Genomic DNA, 12223 nt, shown 5'->3' with positions numbered 1-12223 from the left:
AATCCTGAGATAACTTTACTAAGAAGAATATTTTCCAGTTCCACCCATGTAAACATAAAGGAGGTAAAGTCTCCATTTTTTTTTTACTGCTGCATAGTATTCCATGGTATACATATACCACAATTTATTAATCCATTCATGGGTCGATGGGCACTTGGGCTTCTTCCATGACTTGGCAATTATGAATTGAGCTGCAATGAACAATCTGGTGCAAATAGCTTTATTGCCAAATAATTTCTGGTCCTTTCTTACCAATCTGGGCATTAATGTTTCCATTTATTAAACAGAAACAACGTTAAGTCCTCTCCTTCCCAAAGAGTTTGCATAAAAATCAAAGGAGGTCAGGGACATGAGAACATTTTGTATACTATAAATGGTATTTTTGAGGGCCCCCACATTGGCATCATTAATACGATGATTATTTATGTTTTAATGATACGATGATCCATGCCCAGCACATATGTAGGGGAATCTGGGAGGAAAATTCGGTCAGGCATTGCAGAGGCTGCGTGAGGTCAGTGGAGGCTGGCGGAGCCCTTTCCCTCTCATGGTGCCACGATGTGGAAAGGAAGAAATGACCATTCTGAGGGGACAGCAGGGGAGCCCAGAGGGCTCAGAGCGGCCCTTCAACCAGTACCCAGACTCAGCAAAAGGAGACAAAAAGAGAAGACCCGTCACCAGAGGAAAAAATCAACCTCTAAAAATGTAAGAGGAAAATGAAAGTAGTGTAATTCTCTGGAAGCCGAAAACATAATAATAATTTTTCCAGGAGTGAATATAACAAAAAGTGACGCAGAAAAGGTGTCAAAACCTAAAAGAATAAGGACCAAAAGCAAGGCCTTTGATTAGCAATACGAAGTGACCAGTGACCTTCCAGAAGCTCAGGTGGCCCTGGTCGGAGCAAGCACACTGGACGCGTCCTCAGCTTTCTGCACCCACAAAACTCACCCTCAACAGGCACCCAGGAAAGGTCTACCCGTTAAACAAAGATTAGGGGAACTTTACTTTAAAAACTTCTCTCTCCCATTATTTATCTATTTGCATTGCTGGCCTAGAAAAATTAAAAACAAAAAATAATGCTAACAAATCTTCAAAAAATGTAGAGCATGAAACTTTCCAGTCGGATTTTCAGGTGGTTGAAGAGCCCAGGTAATGTGAGAAGGCGGCAGCCGTGCTTCAGGAAGTCACGCGTCACTCACCGCGGCGCGGTTATCAGACAGGACTCCGCCGTCGCTGGGCAGGTTGTTCCGACATCTGACCTAAAAGTGCTTAATACACACACTGCTATGGACCACCAAGGAGGGAACTCAGGAAGCCATCTATAGTCACCAACAGATACAGGAAAACAAAAGCAAAATGTCCATGGTGATACTGAGAAGTCCACGCTTCAATCGGGGTCAGGATAAAAACCACTCCTGCCCTAGGTTCATTCCTAAATTCACCTGTGAGGCAGGAGCCTGTGCTGCACATGGGGATGTGCCTTTCAGAAGCCCTGTGCCTGCCCCAAGGAAACAGCCTCGGGGCTCTGGCCACACAGGGCAACAGCTTCCCTATCTTGGGCTCACTCCCCTCCCCGGAGCCTCTGCATGTTAATTCTGATGGATGAATGAAAAATAATTTCACTTAGGGAAGCTGATGGGGAAGGTTTTGGCAGAAGAACAGAGCTCTGCTTGAATTCAAGAAATCCATCCAAACAGGCCACCTCCTGCTGCCCCTGATCTAGGCTCCGTCCTACATACCCACATTGGCAGGGGACAGAGTCTTCTTTTCAGCTGAGACTGCCGAGCTTGGGTGGGCAGCACAATATCCCATTTCCACTTGCTCCTCAGTGACCAGCCACAGATGCTCCCTCATGTCATTCCCTGACAGCAGGTGCCCAGACGTTTGGGCCAGTGGGGACATCCTCATTGGCCCGTCAAGTGTCTGGGGTTGGGTGTCAGGAATAGGGAGTATGAGTTAAGGGTCCAGTGGACCTGGCAGCCATCCCTCTAATATACGACCACAGGCAAACTGACCCTTCTCTGCATCTTTTTTCTTACCTAAAAATAGGAGGCAAACTCCACTTTGGAAATTTGCTCCCCAGAGTGAGGAGGTACAGGACAGTGGCGTGTGCATGTTTGGGGGCAGCCTCGTGCTGTTGCTCTTTCCTCCTCTGCAACCCCGGAGCCTTGGGAAGAGGCCTCCTCACCTTTCAGGTTCTGGAGGAGTCAGGCCCAGGGGCAGCGGGGCAGGAGATGAGAGAAATGCGGTCTGCTATGGGCACTGGACATTGCGTGCCCCGGCAAGCATCCCAGACAGCCTTCTCCGGTTTGCTGTCATGAGCCTGCAGGGGCTGTGCCCAGTTCTCAGGGGCTTGCAGAGCAGGGGCTGCCAGGTGGAGGTCCCTTCTGTTCCCCCTCTGGCTCCAGCCCTCATGTGTCTGACATCTCTTAGAGGACTGTTTTTAGCACATTCTGGTCCTGCCTGTCCGTGCTGCTCCCACTCAGCTTCAGGCTCATGTGTGTTGTTAAAATCCTGTTCAGCAGGCAGCCAGCACACTTGCACTTATGGACTGTCTCTGGGCTGATGCTGAGCAGCATGGAGACGCGTCCCTCCCACGCATTTTAATTTCAGGACCCTGGGTGATAAGCGTGGGGTGACAAATGGCAGTGGCTTTCCTGATGTTGGTGTTCTGAGGTCAAGAAGTGGTTGCAGTCAGAAGCCCAAGGATGAAGAATGGTATTAAAATAATAAAGATTAAAAATATGTACCCTCCCAAGTCAGCAGAGCAGAGCTAACAACCCCACATAAAGAAGCTTTGAGTGGGATGATCCCGTGTCTGGGAGGCAGGGACGGAGCATGCAGGGACTATAAATCTCCCCACTGCTGCAGAGCCAGGGCCAGGAGGGGTGCAGAGAAGAGGGAGAGGGAGGAGGGTGCTGGAGGCGGGAGTACAGAGAGCATGCGTGTGAGGGAGACAGACAGACAGAGCCCAGGAGGGCTGGGGAGGGAGAGCAAGGTTGGTGCAGACTGAGCTGATGGGATGCAAGTGTTCATTTCTCTCTTATATAACCTGAAATGGCAGCCCTGCTATTCTGGTTTCAGCCTGTGCATTTATCTTTTAAAACTGTGTTTTGCAATAAATCAAAATTTCACAACATGGTATTTTTTCCCTCCATGTTTGCAACCTCTAGCAAATCTCTCCTCTCCCCCTCGCTTCCTCCGTCTCTCCCTCTCTTCCCCTCCTGCTCCCTTCCGTACTCAGTTCATGGAGCATATCAGCAGGCCGCCTTCTCTCCTGCTCCTGCCATAAATAGTAACTTCCCAGATCACAACTTGACTCTTTGGGGGCAAATCTTTCTTCCATCCCACAAGCATGTATTAATGTTTGAGCTTGCTGTGTGTTACTCTGCACATTAGGTGCTGTGTGCATGCCTTGTGGGTGTGTGTGCACACGCATGTGTGTGGGTGTGTGCATGTGTGTACATATGTGCCTGTGTATGCACACATATGCACATGTGTGCCTGTGTGGTTGTGTATGTGTGTGCCTGTGTGGGTGTGTGCGTGTGTGCATGTGTGCCTGTGCATGTGTGTTTAGGTGTGGGTGAGTGGGTGTGTATACATGTGTACATGTTCGTGTGTGTACATGTGTGGGTGTGTGCGTGTGTGCATGTGTGCATGTGTCCTGTGCATGTATGTTCAGATGTGGGTGCGTGTGTGCATGTGTGGGTGTGTACACGTGTGCATGTGCACGTGTGTACTTGTGTACATATGTATGTGTGTACGTGTGTGTCTGTGTGGGTGTGTACATGTGTGGGTGTGTGCATATGTGTATGTGTCCTGTGCATGTATGTTCAGATGTGGGTGTGTGAGTGCGTGTGTGCACGTGTGTATGTATGTACATGTGTATGTGTGTACGTGTGTGTCTGTGTGGGTGTGTACATGTGCGTGTGCAGCAACCAGGAAATTTCAAGGGTTTGTAAACCTGGCCCTCCAGGACCTCTCAGTCTAAGGGAGGTGAGAAGGGGACAGGGAATTTGGGTAGGAAGAGCACGTAATTGACCACGATACACTTTGAAAGAATAATTATACCAAAAAGTCTAACATAAAGAGGAACAGGAGAGAAAAGAAGTCAGCATGGTGTCACACACTTTGCCTTCCTGGAAAAAGCCTTCATGGGGGATTTATGTGAACAGCAAGGGGGTATCTGGGCTCGCGGGCCTGGTGTTCTGCAGGGACCTGGGTGCACTACACCCGTGTTCCTGATGCTTGTTAGCTCCATTCATTCACTGGAGATTCAAATAATTAGTGAAAGAATGGCGTTTTAGCTCTCTCATTCTCAGGGAACAGGGGTTGGAGGCCACATCCTCAAAATTAATTCAGGAAAATTAATTTTTCTGAATTAAAAATAAAGGACTCTGCCTTCCGGGACTGTCCCCTGGCCTGTCTCTGGCACATCCTGCTGTGGACTTGACCTTGCCCAGCAGGAGACACCCATGCTCACCGCACAGTGCTCTCCATGAGGCGTGGGTCGGAAGACACAGCAGAGTCTCCGGGGGTCAGAGGGTTCGCTGGCCCCTGCCTGGTGCTGAGTCCCAGCCTGGGTGTTGCAGCTGAGTGAATTTGACATGGCAAGGTGTCTGACATGGCCCAGTTTTCTCCTTCATCAATTGTGGATGATAAAAGCATCTTCCTGGCAAGGATGAGAACAAGAGAAGCTGGAGCAGGGCCACACAGCCAGGTCCTGTCAGAGTCACTGTGAAGGATGGTGAGGACTTCACCCAGTGTAATTCCTGAAGATTCCTGGGCTAGGGTATTGTTTTGAATGTATCTGCCTGCAGGGGTTAAACTTCTGTTCCCCAGGTAAAGCTCCAGGCAGGCCCCTGAGCTCTCTCCTGGCTGGCCCGTCTCCCTGTGTCACGGGGTCTTTGGTGGATGCTTTTTGATGTGGATAATGAAGGGGTTACAGATCGTTAGGGCTGGGGGGGTTGTGTTAGAGCTGGCCAATCTACAGATGACAAGCAAGGACTTTGAGTGGCTTCATGATTTGTCCCATTTAGCTCTGAGCTCTTCCTAATGGCTGGCACAGGGCTGAATTTTGGACACTCCTTAGTGCAAGCCTGCTGAGAGAACAAAGGGCCAGGTGGGCGGGTGGGCGGATGAATGGATGGACGGACAGAGGCATAATGGGTGGATGGGTATTTTAAGTGTGATTTATTATGGTGCAAAAATATCAGATAATATCATACTAGGCTATAATTTAGCAAAAGGCTTCCAAGGAGGACATCCAAGCAATTATTGGCAGGGAAGTGCAGTTTGAGGTCCAGGGAGAGTTATTTGCACAAGATCAGGGAACTCTGGGGAGTTGGAAGGGGATGGATGAAGAAGGTACCCCAGGCAACGCCCTTTTTCAAACGTACTCTGTGCCCGCATGTCCTAAATGTTCTTGCGGTTAATCCTCCCTAATGTATTACAGGTAATGTCTCATCTTTCTTCCTCTTTTTTAAACAAAATTAATAGGAAAGACAAAAGCTGGAAAGGGCTAAATGACTCCTGTCCACAGCAGCTGTTTCTGAGCCTAGATTTAAACTCAGGACCATGAGTCTCCAAGGGTGATGCTGGCTTGGCCTCCAGGAGGACGCACGATGGGGCCCAGGTGTGTGCCCCTCACAGGACACACTGTACCAGTAAGAAGAATGGCTCTGGTTTGTGGAGGAGCAGGCAGGTGGTGTTGATGAAGCAGGGCTGACTTTAGGGGCAGGCAATGAGATGGTGTCTGTCCCTCCCTGGGTCAGCTATAAAACTGTCTCTGGCCTTCACAAAGAGAGGCCACTACTGTGGGCTGGGCACTGCCCTTGCCCTCACCCTGCCTATTGTTTGGGAGTGCCCTGCCCTGGTCCCGGGATCAGGCAGGAGAAGCCCAGACCTGTCTCCTCCTCCAAGGACAAAGAGCAGCCACCTCCCCCGCGCTGGAAGCTGCCTGCATCTGCAGGCTGAGTGCCTGCTGGATGAAATGCCAGCCCAGCCCCAGGTTACTCGGCTCAGTACCTGCAATTTGCACAGAGGGAGTTCAGATATTTCAGACACCCGAGGTGCTTGTAATACCAAGGGGAAAAATATAGATGCTTCAGCACCTCCTCCCACTCCGCCCTCAGAATCCAGGACAACACAGGGCAAACCTTGGATCAAGGTGACATTGGTTTAAAATAGAAAAAAAATGGTCTAATTTATTTCTTTAAAGGCTGGACTGAGAACCGGGGAAACCAACAGGCAGATGAAATCCCCAACAGGCAGATGAATCCCCAACCGACCTGGCCCTTCACGAGGAGAGAGCAGGAGCTTCCCTGGAGCTTCCCACTCCAGGTCAGGGCTTTCCAGACGTGGAGGTGCACAGGGGACCCGGGGCCCTGTGAAAATGCAGGTTCTGGTTCTGGAAAGTTCTGGAGGGGGCCCGGGACTCCACATTTCTAACAAGCCTCAGATGATCTCTGTTGCTTATCATTTGAGTCATGTCTGGTCACAGAAGGATCCCTTCTCTGGGGGCAGTTCTTGCCAGCCCAGCCACAGGGCAGCTGTCCTGCAGGGCCCCACTTTGCTGTGGTCCATGGGAGCAGCTGCCCACCTGGTACGGTCACCAGCAGACTGCGTCATGGGCTCGTTCCAGGGAGGAGGTTCTTCCATGGCAGGTCCCACCCACTACAGACCCCCAGCCTCCAGGTGAGGGCTGTGCGGCCCCCACCTCCCTAGAAGGAGTTCCCAGGGGCCACTGCAGTAGGGCTGTGGGCTGTTCCTGCTCCGTGAGTGGCACAGGGGTTATCCAGAGGACATGAGCACTAGAGACGTCAGATGAGCACACAGCTCCTTTCCTGAGCTAAGCATGGAATCAGCTACCTATGCTTGGGTAGGTTCACGGCAGCCCTGGGGTGGCAGGGGTGGCAGAGCTGGACCGGGACCAGGAAGCAGGAGGTTTGTCCTGGCTCCTGCCCAGGGCCTCGCCCATCTGTGGCCTTAAGGGACAAGAGCCTCAGTGGGCTCAGTCATTCTAGTCTGGACACAGGTTTTTAAATTATTCTCCCAGTAATTTCCAGGGAGATTTCATCCTCAGATAATAGCTGCCATCAAGAATGCATACCCCGGGGCGGCGCCTGTGGCTCAGTCCATAGGGCGCCAGCCCCATATACCGAGGGTGGCGGGTTCAAACCCGGCCCCGGCCAAACTGCAACCAAAAAAAAAATAGCCGGGCGTTGTGGCGGGCGCCTGTAGTCCCAGCTACTCGGGAGGCTGAGGCAAGAGAATCGCTTAAGCCCAGGAGTTGGAGGTTGCTGTGAGCTGTGTGAGGCCACGGCACTCTACCGAGGGCCATAAAGTGAGACTCTGTCTCTACCAAAAAAAAAAAAAAAAAGAATGCACACCCCACAGCACTCAGGGACACATTCCCCTTGTTTTATTTCCTTTCTGAAACGTTTCTGTTCCAGTATCCTGAAGTCAAGATAGTGGGGAGATACTAGCTCCCCACTAAATGCCACATTTAGAAACGTTGGTCAGTCTGGACCTCTGTCCCCCGAGGGCCATCCCTCCCCTGAGAATAGACACATGTGTGAGTCTCCACACCGGGAAAGACATCCCAGAACCAGAGACAGGACCAAGACAGAGGGCTGGCCGCACTCTGTGTCAGCCTGTGGCCCAGGGCCACCACAGGAAAGGTGGCCTTAGTGTTCAGGACAGCCTCACAACCACAGAGCCAGCTATTTGTTTCCATGTGAACTCATGGAGTGTGAGTTTCAGCGACTCTCAGAAGCCAGTTCCTGGCAGTGGCTGAGCTGGGACCTGAACAAGCTCCGAGGCCTCTATCATGTCCCTCCCCAAGACGTGGCAGCCCCAGGCTCAGCCATGGTCTCAGGGCTCTCTCCCTGCCTTGTCTTGAGCCATTGAGTCACCATCCATACACAGGGGTTTTCCCACCTTCTTGCAGGCAGAACTGACTTCAGGTCTCCGGAATTGAAATCTCAGACTGGCTTAGAGGGCATCTCTGGTAAGGACTGAGTCTCCTTCGGTACCTGACTGTCCGCGTCCTGAGTTCATGCTCACAGTTCACACGGCCTTCGGGCTATGCCCTCACGTGAAGTAAATGTCCACTCGCACTGTGGGTGGGGCAGCTCCTTCCTCAGAACTGGATCTAGAAATTAACATCTTTTGTATTAACCTGGATGGAATTGGAGAACATTGTTGGTAAAGTATTGCAAGAATGGAAAGGCAAGTATCTAATATACTCAACACTAATATGAAATCTGTAGATAAACACATAATAAAAACACAATGAAATCAAGTAGGAAGAGGAAGTACAAGGGAGACAGGGAAGTGGGGGGCTGGTGAGCTCCCACCTACAGCACAGTGTGAGGGTATATGGCACCCCTCCTGGGTGAAGAGCTCAACTACAACTTGGGATTTTGTACCTAATAAAGGCAAACATTGTAACCTGATTGCTTGTACCTTCATATTAATCTGAACTTTTTTTAAAAAATAGATAAATAAAAATAGAAATGGCACATTGTGGGCAGGTGCACCCACCTGGGATGTAGACAGAAACGGTGCTCCGAGGTCAGCACCTGCCCTAACAAGCCCTGAGCTCTGATAGGCTTCTCCACTCTGTGCTGAGCTCTGATAGGCTTCTCTACTCTGTGCTGAGCTCTGATAGGCTTCTCCACTCTGTGCTGAGCTCTGATAGGCTTCTCCACTCTGTGCTGAGCTCTGATAGGCTTCTCCACTCTGTGCTGAGCTCTGATAGGCTTCTCCACTCTGGGCCGAGCTCTGATAGGCTTCTCCACTCTGGGCCGAGCTCTGATAGGCTTCTCCACTCTGGGCCGAGCTCTGATAGGTTTCTCCACTCTGGGCCGAGCTCTGATAGGCTTCTCCACTCTGGGCTGAGCTCTGATAGGCTTCTCCACTCTGGGCTGAGCTCTGATAGGCTTCTCCACTCTGGGCTGAGCTCTGATAGGCTTCTCCACTCTGGGCTGAGCTCTGATAGGCTTCTCCACTCTGGGCCGAGCTCTGATAGGCTTCTCCACTCTGGGCCGAGCTCTGATAGGTTTCTCCACTCTGGGCTGAGCTCTGATAGGTTTCTCCACTCTGGGCTGAGCTCTCATAGGCTTCTCCACTCTGTACCCCTTGTCTAGGACCCTCGAGGGGTGGGACAACAGTCTGCACTATGAGGGGCATAGACTCAAATCAGAGAAGTAGCAGCCGCCACGGTACAGAACCTCAAACGCTCAGGTTCCGTGGGGTTCTTTAAAAGTTACAGCGCTATACATGGTTTCATTTTACTTCTATGGGCAGAAGTGTGGGCATCACCCCTCTTTTTAGTATAAAAAATTAAAGAAGCATAATTAGTTAATAAGTGATTATAACTGATAAAGGATGACAGAGCTGGTAGGGGACACTCATGTCTCTGCACAAGAGATAGGGAGGTGTGTGCTGCCCAATGTCCACACCTCCATCAGCAGAGCCCCTGTAAAGAGGAGGGTGACCCACTTATCTGGAAACCGATGCTCCCAGCCTTTCCCACAGGACAAGTGCCAGTGAGGTGCAGGGAAGGTCACAGTCCAGCCTTCTCTTCTCTCATCACCCACTCTGTGCTAGGACATGAGAGTGATGGCTGGAGCCCCGGGGTCATCTTGGCACCAGAGAAGGAACTAGGGAGACCTCAGAAATGTCAATGATGATGCCCTGAACATTGGGAACAAGGACAGTCACTACCCAGTCACGGAGTTCTCCTTATGCAGAAGTGAACACACACACACACACACACACACACACACACAGAAATGCACCTTCCCACAGCTGCACACGGTCGCTCGCTCCGTCTCCTCCAGCAGGGGACTTGGCATGGTGGTCACCAAACATGGTGCATGCATCCCTGCGTTCTGACAAGCCTGGCACTGAGAACCTGTGCTCTATGGAGGCATTGCTGTCCGAGTCCCTGGGGCCAGCCAGAAGCTGAAGCTGCCACCAGATGACAGGCCGTTGGAGGCAAGGAGGGGTCTTTTTGCATTATCTAACACTTCATGGGCTGGAAAGTAGTCGTCATCCCAGAAGTCTCTGGAGCAGAGGGAATGAATTTTAATTAAAGTCTCAGAACAATCAAAAACAATCAGGTGTCTCTCCCCTCAGAACGGTGGCAGCTCCCGAAGGCAGAGCTGCAGGTTGTACATGGGAGCAGGCTGGGATGGCAGGGAGGGGCCCAGCCAGCCAGGACAGGCAGGCCCTGCCCCTGTGCTGGCCTCTCGGGCTACACATGCCCCTGGACCACTCCTAACCATTCACCCTGTCAGAAATGGGGCTGGTCATTCAGCACTGCCCACTTAACATAAGCCATCTGACCCTCTCCAAGGTCAGGGACAGGATAAAGTATGATAAGTGGAGCTTCAAAACCCTTGGAAAAACAGGCACTGGAGTGAGGGATGGCTGGTGGCCTGGATTTTAGTCTGACTTTACACAGAGACCATCCACTTTCTCTGTGCCTCCGTTTCCCAATCCGTAGAGTGGGGATTATATTCCCTCTTTCCACATCATTACACTTATTAGGATCAAATGAGACAAAGAGAATGAAAGAATCATGGATCAACACGCAATTCTGCGGAAACACAGAAGCTATTCTCAGATCAGCACTGCACGTGCATTAGAAATGTAATTTCTGGGAAGACGGCCCAGCACAGCACTCTCCAGGACGCTGTCAGTGATGACACAGCCTCAGAGCTCTGAGGGTCACAGCAGTGACTCAGAGCAGCACCTGCACTTCATGGTGAGAGACACAGCAGGGGACACGGAGCTGGTACCCAGCCATGCGGCTCCCAGGCAGCTTTCCTCCTTGGGCTATGCGGCTGCCCTCTCCGGGGCCCTGCCCCCACGCCACGCAGCCCCATGCACCCTCCCGCCTACCTGGCACCCTCCGAGGCTGTGTCTCTCTACAGAGAACAAGATCCTGTTGTTAACAGCAATAACTATTTTTACACAAACAAATGGCTACAGGCACTATATTCAGGACAAAAATCCAGGGAAGATGAAGTGGCTGTGGGCCAGAAGAGCTTGATTATGGAGAAGTAAACTGCTTTAAAATAGACGTGGAAAAAATCCAAAATCGCGCACGGTCAGAAGCCTGAAACGCCGTCTTACCTTTTCCTGCTATGAAGTCACAGGCTCTCCGTCCTCAGGGGAGGGGCTCGGACCAGCAGTCACCGCCAGTTACGCAGACACTTTGTTTGTCTTGGCATTGAAGTCATCCTGAACGAGATCCCTTATGGCATCAGCACAATGGCACATTTTTAGGAGTGAGGTGGTATAATGAAGATATGACCTATTTTGTTCCAGGTGAAGGAAGATGCGGTGTGGGAGCCTAGACACCCCAGGGACACACAGGCCCTGCAGTTGGGCCAGCAGGGGAGGGCAGTTCTCCATCAAATGTACTCAGGGCCAAGCAGAAGGCTGTTGGTGGACTGTGACCTAGTCTGGGAGGACTTTGATCAGGGAAGACCCAGGACAAGGTCTTGATGGAAAGATCTGATCTGTGACCCCAGCATCGGCTGGACAAGCAGGCAGCTCTGGAGAGAGGCGGGAGAGCATCTGATGCCCACACAGCAAGATGCCACTCTCTGGGGCCTGAGTCCACTTGGTTTCAGTGGGTGGCAACATGTCAGTAGACCCTGCAGGCTGGGACCTGGGACAAACGGGAAGCCTCTATTTTTCTGCATCTCTACACTGACCTCAAACGCAGTCAGGGCATTTTATGTTCCCAGTGACCGGTTGGAGAAATTGCAATGCAACAGGACTGCAGAAGAAAGGTAACGACAACATCTTGGTTTTGATTTCCGGAATTCGGTCATTTCTGTTACATTATTCCATGGTGTGGTCTCAGCAATGTCTCCAAGTGGCTGTTTCTATCTTCCTGCTTCAGATAACAAAATTCAGGTAATGGGAGGTTGCTCGAATTTGCCAAACTGCCAACAATGGACTGAACTGCTCTGGTCCTGGCTTGTGACTACAAATCCTCCATGTTCCCCACACCCAGTGATGCAGGACGGACCAGGGCAGAGCCCCAGGAAGCCTGTGGATGGTGGCAGCCGCAGGAAGGGAGCTCTGTCCTCAGGGAAACAGGGGCTCTTGTCTCCCAAGGGTTCTGTTGTGCCAACACAGGAAAGTGTGTCCCATAAAGTGAGACACAGGTGGACCTTGGGTGAGAGGCTGCAGGAGA

This window comes from Nycticebus coucang, chromosome 4 (genome assembly GCF_027406575.1).
Source record: "Nycticebus coucang isolate mNycCou1 chromosome 4, mNycCou1.pri, whole genome shotgun sequence".
Classification (NCBI taxonomy): Eukaryota; Metazoa; Chordata; class Mammalia; order Primates; family Lorisidae; genus Nycticebus; species Nycticebus coucang.
Note: the sequence above shows the minus strand (reverse complement) of the source record.